Source organism: Ursus maritimus, unplaced genomic scaffold (assembly GCF_017311325.1).
Source record: "Ursus maritimus isolate PB19 unplaced genomic scaffold, ASM1731132v1 scaffold_35, whole genome shotgun sequence".
NCBI classification, from domain to species: Eukaryota; Metazoa; Chordata; class Mammalia; order Carnivora; family Ursidae; genus Ursus; species Ursus maritimus.
In genome coordinates, this window is record NW_024426119.1 from 6,943,512 (window position 1) to 6,949,511 (window position 6,000).

The window sequence follows — 6,000 nt, forward strand, 5'->3', positions numbered from 1 at the left end:
AGCCTCCAGCCCTCCCATTAGGAAAGAAAGGCCTGCGGGATGCAGACGAGCCCATCAGCTCTCCTAGTCTAAGGCCCCCACCTCAAATGAGCCTCCCCTTACTGCTCTCAGCAGTTCTGGTTTAAGTGATTTGAAGGGACAAGAAGCTTCCCTCCCCCAGGCCACCAGATACGACTACATACCTGAAATAACACCGTTAGTAATCCCTTTAGATTGAACATCGTCTTCCCTGTATTTTAAAGCACGGCCACTCCGGAGAGGCTCAGCTGTTCCAGTCTCCCCTTGGTGTGGGGAACTGGGCCTTCCTGCAGGGCCCATGCCACCGCAGCTCAGAGCCGGCCAACAGCCTTCCCCACTCAGGGTCCTCGCTCCAGGCCCTTCCTGGCCTTGCTCTCCATGGCTGGCCTTTCAGCCTCTCTCACCCCGAGAAAAGAAGCAGCCTTTCTCAGGAAAATCTCTCCCCAGATCTTCCCAGTATAGCTGAGGCTGGTCCTTCTGCCCAGGGGAGCAGTTTGCCTGGCAGGCCCACTCTTGGAGCCTCCCGGAGCTGGGGCTTGGGGTTCTGGTTTTTTTTTTTTTTTTTTTTTAATCAGGGATACCTGTGGTCTCTTTCAATAGCTAGAGGGCCGCAACCTCTAAGCCCTAAAGGGAGGGTCAGAGGTCCCTGCATCCCCCACATCCCTGATTGACCAGGCCTCAGTTTCCCTAATTCCAGGGTCTGTCTCCAGAGCAGAAAGCCCCGCTGCTCTCTCTCTCCTTCCCAGACCAGCCCAGTCAGCCAGCATTTCAATCTCTGTTCTCCTTGAACCATCTCTTCCTGCCCCCCTCCCATCCCCACCACAGTTAGCCTCTTTCCTGGCCAGGCCTTCATGCAGTACCCCTGACCCCACACCCAGTCTCCACAGCCCCAGAGTTCCCATCCTGCTTGGAAATGCCACCACACTCTCTCTTCCTTTCCTGCCGGATGTTCCCACTGAGTCAGACTCCCAGCAATGGTGACGCACCCAGGCTCCTCTCCCTGAGCCAATCTCTCTCTCTCTGCCTCCCTGTCCTTCTCCCACCCTCTCTGTGTACTGCCTCAAACAGGCTGCTGACTTCCAGCCTAGCCCCGGAAGGCCAGAGGCAGGGCCCCGGTGGGGTGGCAGCCCGGCTTCCCACCACCTGCCCCACACCATGTTGTTGGAACTGGGAGGCCTGCCCAGCACCAGCCTGGGGTGGGGAGATGCCCCCCGCCGAAACCCAATGTTCTCCATCATCTTTGGAACCCAGGCTTGCAAACCAGGCCTGGGGCAGTGGGGGGTAGCTAGAGGAGGCTACAGGGGCGGGGCCGGGTCAGGTGCGCCCCTCACTTCTGTTCCCAGCCAGAGTTGGGGCGGGACAGCAGCCAGGGAACAGGAGGTATGGGTAGCAATCCAGCCGTCCCATGGGGAGGGCGACCCAGCTCTTCTGGAAGGGCCTGCAGGGAGAGACTCTCCAAACCCAGTGACAAAGATCTCGGGGCCCATCAGGCTGCAGGCCCGCGTGCCGAGGACAAACCGTTGATCAGATAGGACCCCACAGGGGCGCCTGGGTGGCACAGCGGTTAAGCATCTGCCTTCGGCTCAGGGCGTGATCCCGGCATTCTGGGATCGAGCCCCACATTAGGCTCTTCCACTATGAGCCTGCTTCTTCCTCTCCCACTCCCCCTGCTTGTGTTCCCTCTCTTGCTGGCTGTCTCTATCTCTGTCAAATAAATAAATAAAATCTTTAAAAAAAAAAAAAAGATAGGACCCCACAGTCTCTGGCCTGCCCTTCCCAAACGTTACACAGCACGTCACACCTCAGAGCAGCCGCTACATTCTCCTGTATTTTCCAGAGTCCAAGGTGTGTTTATCTGCTCCCCCACTGGACAGAGGCTCCCTGAGGGCAGAAATGGTGTGCCAAGTGCCTCCAGATCCCCAGGGCCTGGCACAGTGCCCTTATAAACCACAGATCCTGGGACGCCTGGGTGGCTCAGTTGGTTAAGCGTGTGCTTTCCACTCAGGTCATGATCTCAGGGTCTTGGGATCCAGTCCCATGTCAGGCTCCCTGCTCAGTCGGGAGTCTGCTTATCCCTCTCTTTCTGCTGATCCTCCTACTGTGCTCTCTTTCTCTCTCTCAAATAAATAAAATCTTTAAAAACAAATTAAAAAATAAGTAAACCACAGACCCTCCCTCAGCGCTTGAAGAGCAAATACGTGCGTGAATAAGCCGTGCTGTCCTGTGCGGGCCCGTGGGTATCCTATGCATGTGCTTTGACTGCTTTTCTCCACCCAGAACACACGCAGCCCTGAGTGAGGCCATAGGCAGTGAAAGCCCCTCCAAAGGGTAAGCGACTCTCGTCTGGGGGAGGTAGGGAGAGACCATGTCTCTGTTACTCCATCCCACCACCAGAGGACAGCAGAGTCACAAAGCCTGAGGAGGTGGGGGTGCTCTTTTCCTTCTCTCCTCCTGCTCCCCAGCTCCTCTCCCTCCGAGTCTTTATAATCCCCGGACTAGAGAACGCCCAACTTTGCCAGGCGAGAGAAGCAACACAGTTGTAGAAGCCTTATTTTATTGATGAGGAGGCCCAGAGAGGTAGCACCATCCACCCAGGGCGCACAGCCTTTTGCGTCACACATGAGACTAGAAGCCAAGACCCCTGGATCCCGCAAGCGCTCTCCTGCCCTCCCACCCCCAGGCTGCCCCCGAAACCCTGTTTCCACCTCAACTTCACTCTGTGCCCTTGTCCTCTCTGCCCTGAAGTGGAGCCGTTGTCCCAGCACCTCGGTCATGGGTCCTGGTCTCAGGTGGCCTGCCAGCTGGGCCCACAGCCCCACGCCTGGAGCGGACCATATGTGGATGGGACTTGTGGTCTGTGGTATACACACGCGGAGTCATCCTGAGGACAAGATGGCTGCAGGTCTTGGGATCGTCATGGAGGAGGAAAGAGGAGGGAGAGGCCTGCAAGGGAGGAAGGGACTCTCTGGACCACACACCGAGACTGGGAGCACAGCCCTGACGGAGGCCCCACTCCTGGGACTCGCTCACTGCTTCCGGAATGGCCGCCGGTGGCTGATTACTAACACTGAAGCACTCTGGCCCTTGCCCTCCCTCAGCCTCGCCCTAAGATGAGGCAGAGTGGGATGGGGGGGCCCAGATTAACTTCACGCTCACTGGCTGTGTGACTCTAGGTAAGTCCCTTACCTCTCTGGTCCGCATCTGCAAAATGAGGTATGCCTACTCCTCCAAGTCGTTGGCAAACAAAATGAAATAACCTGCGATATCCATATCTGGAACCACGTGCACCCCAGAGCAGAGTTCAACACAGTTCTCTTCTTGCCTCGGGTAGGCACGATACAGCTACCACTGCAGCAGCCTTTGAGGGGCCCCAAAGGCTGCCTCCTGCCAGCCCGCTGGCACCGGAATACACTGAAGCCCTCTGAAGCCTGAGGCCCACCTATGGGGAGGGGAGATCCTGAGGCCCCCACTGCCCCCCTCCCCCTGCCTGCTCCCTCTGAAGTCCCAGGCTCCGGCTGCCATCTCTGGCCAGCTAGTGCTGGTGCCTCTGGAAGCAGTCCCTTGTGCTTCACCTGCGTCTGTTCCAGCAGGGGAACAGCAGGGTCCAGGTTCACACCCCAGTGCCCAGGAACCATTCCTGGCTGGGGCCGAACCTTAGAGGTCACCAGTGCCACCTTCCAGCTCTGTGTGCATGGATGAATATTGAGGAGGACGGGCAAGGCTGGATCACATGAGCACCCAGAAAATAGGGGCAACCCTCCAAATGGGAAAGGTCGAGAAGGTGGCTTAAAGCCTCCTGGGTTTCCTTTCCTGCAAAGCCAATCCCCATCAGGGCCTCGCTCAAGAAACTGCTGTCCTGACTCCTCCTGACCCGAGGTCTGTGTGCAAGCCTCTCAGGCCAGGCCAGGCCTACGCCTGGGTGCGGAGGACTCAGAGTCCATGAGGTAGGGCAGGAGGGACAAGCCCGGGCTAGGCTCCAGCCACCAGGGACGGCGTGGGCCTTGCCTCTCCCAAGAGCACACATGCCCGAGCGGGGTGGGACTAAAGTGCTTTGAGGCGTCAGGAGGCAGAAGGAAGGCTGTTTGGAGATCTGCTCCTCTGTTCTGCTTTCCAGGACACACCCAAGGCTGGGACATCACAAGCTTTCCAGGTTCCGCCCCAGCAGTGAGGGATGGACTCTAGTGTGGAACTGAACCCCTGGGGTCTCCCTTGTTTGGAGCCCTCTTCGCCACCATGAGTGTTTTCCCAGGACCCACCCCTGCCCCCCACCCCCAGGCCAGAGCTGCCCACAACCGGGAGCTGAGTGCTGCCCTGTCAAGAGCTCGCCCACATTAATGCGGTCCTACTGTGTGCTTTCCCGGGCCAAGACAGTGCGGGAACCAAGACGCAAGGACCCAGCCTCCACCTCCGAGGCACTTGCCAACGCCAGGCTGCGTTAGCCTGAGGCCAGGGCAGCACAGGGCTCAGGCCAGCCAAGGAGTTTTCCAGCTGAGTCTCAAGATGAGCAAGATTCGCGAGGGATGGTCGTGAGAGGGTGTTCCATAAATGGGCCACGGGAAGTGGCAGTGGCACAAGCAGCAGGGCCTGTTTAGATCCTGCAGGGAGTGGTCTGGGTCCGGCAGAGCAGTGGGGGTCCAGGGAAGAGTGAGAGGGGGGCAAGGCGGAGAGGGGAGGAACCAAGACAACATTAAGGACTCAGGCGTAGGGGTCCTCATGGATGTGGGGAGCAGGCCAGGTTTGCCCGCACGCACCCAGGGGGCTCTTTCCTCAGGGCAGGCAGAGAGCCTGGAATGCTGGCATGGGACAAGCAGGCTCTGCCCCCCACTTGCTGCTCACCACAGGGGCCTCAGGGAGGTGGGGTGTGGGTGCGGGCATACCCTCTAGGCATAGGGGGAAAGTCTGGCACGGTTTTGAGGGGTAGAAAGAAGGACAGAAGCCCAACAGAAGGCAGAGCGATTGTTGAGAGCTGGCCTGTCCCACTGAGAAGAGGGAAGGGCTAGGGTGGGGGGCACATGCCCCCTCTCCAGGTGGCATCACCCAGCCTGGAGGCTTCAAGACAGGAAAGCATAGCCTGGGTGAAAGGGAACGTGTTGAAATGCCTGGGACACCGTGGTCACGGCAGGGAAGAGGAAGCAGCCTCGGGGTGGGGAGAGAAGTAGGGTAACCAATTGTCCTGGCTTGCCTGGAACCGGTCCCGTTTGCACACTGAAAGTCCTGCATCCAGAACACCCCTCAGTCCTCGGCAAACCCGGATGTTTGGTCACCTTAGGGGGAAGGAGGGTGTTTACAAGAGGCTGGGGCAGAGAGGGAATGTCTCGAGAGCCTCTCAGTAAAATACTCAGTGATCCAGAAGCCAAAAATGGTGACGTGTCCAGCAGGAAGATCCCAGTGTGAGCAAGGGCAGGGATGATGAGGCCAGGAAGTCAGGAGGTCATCGGTGCTAATACTGAATAATCAGAACACCGTGTTGGGGCGCCTGGAGGGCTCAGTCGGTTAAGCGCCCAGCTCTCGGTTTCAGCTCAGGTTATGAACTCACGGTTGTCAGACTGAGCCCCGTGTTGGGCTCTCCTCCTCCCCCTACCTCTCTCCAACCATGCACACATGTTGGGTGGGGGGGACGTGCTCTGGAGAGCTCTCTCTCTCTTTCTCTAAAAAAAACCCACTGTGCACTTACATACAGCGCTGCCAACGTCCTTACACCTGTGATGTCATTTGATCTCATCAAGCTTTGAAATCTGTGAATTAACTAGGGAGGGTGCTGTTAGCTTCTTTTTGGAGATCAGGGTCAGTGACCGGCCCAGGAGTCTCTGTAGGGGGTGGGGGGGTCTCCCCACTCCACCTGTGCTGCGTCAGTGAGGCCGATGCCCAGCCCTGCACACTCTCTCCAGCCCATGCCCAGGACCAGCCACCTTTGCCCTGTTGCCATCAGAAACCTGTCCTCCCAAATTGTATAAAGACCCCTGGCTCTTCTGCCTCTTTCCC

General features: G+C 58.1%; 1 long non-coding RNA gene across 1 annotated transcript in view; it reads left to right on the forward strand.

Moving 5' to 3' along the window:
* LOC121100199 overlaps nucleotides 1-6,000 on the forward strand; it is a 55,748-nt gene that overhangs the window by 39,366 nt on the left and 10,382 nt on the right. The window lies entirely within an intron of this gene.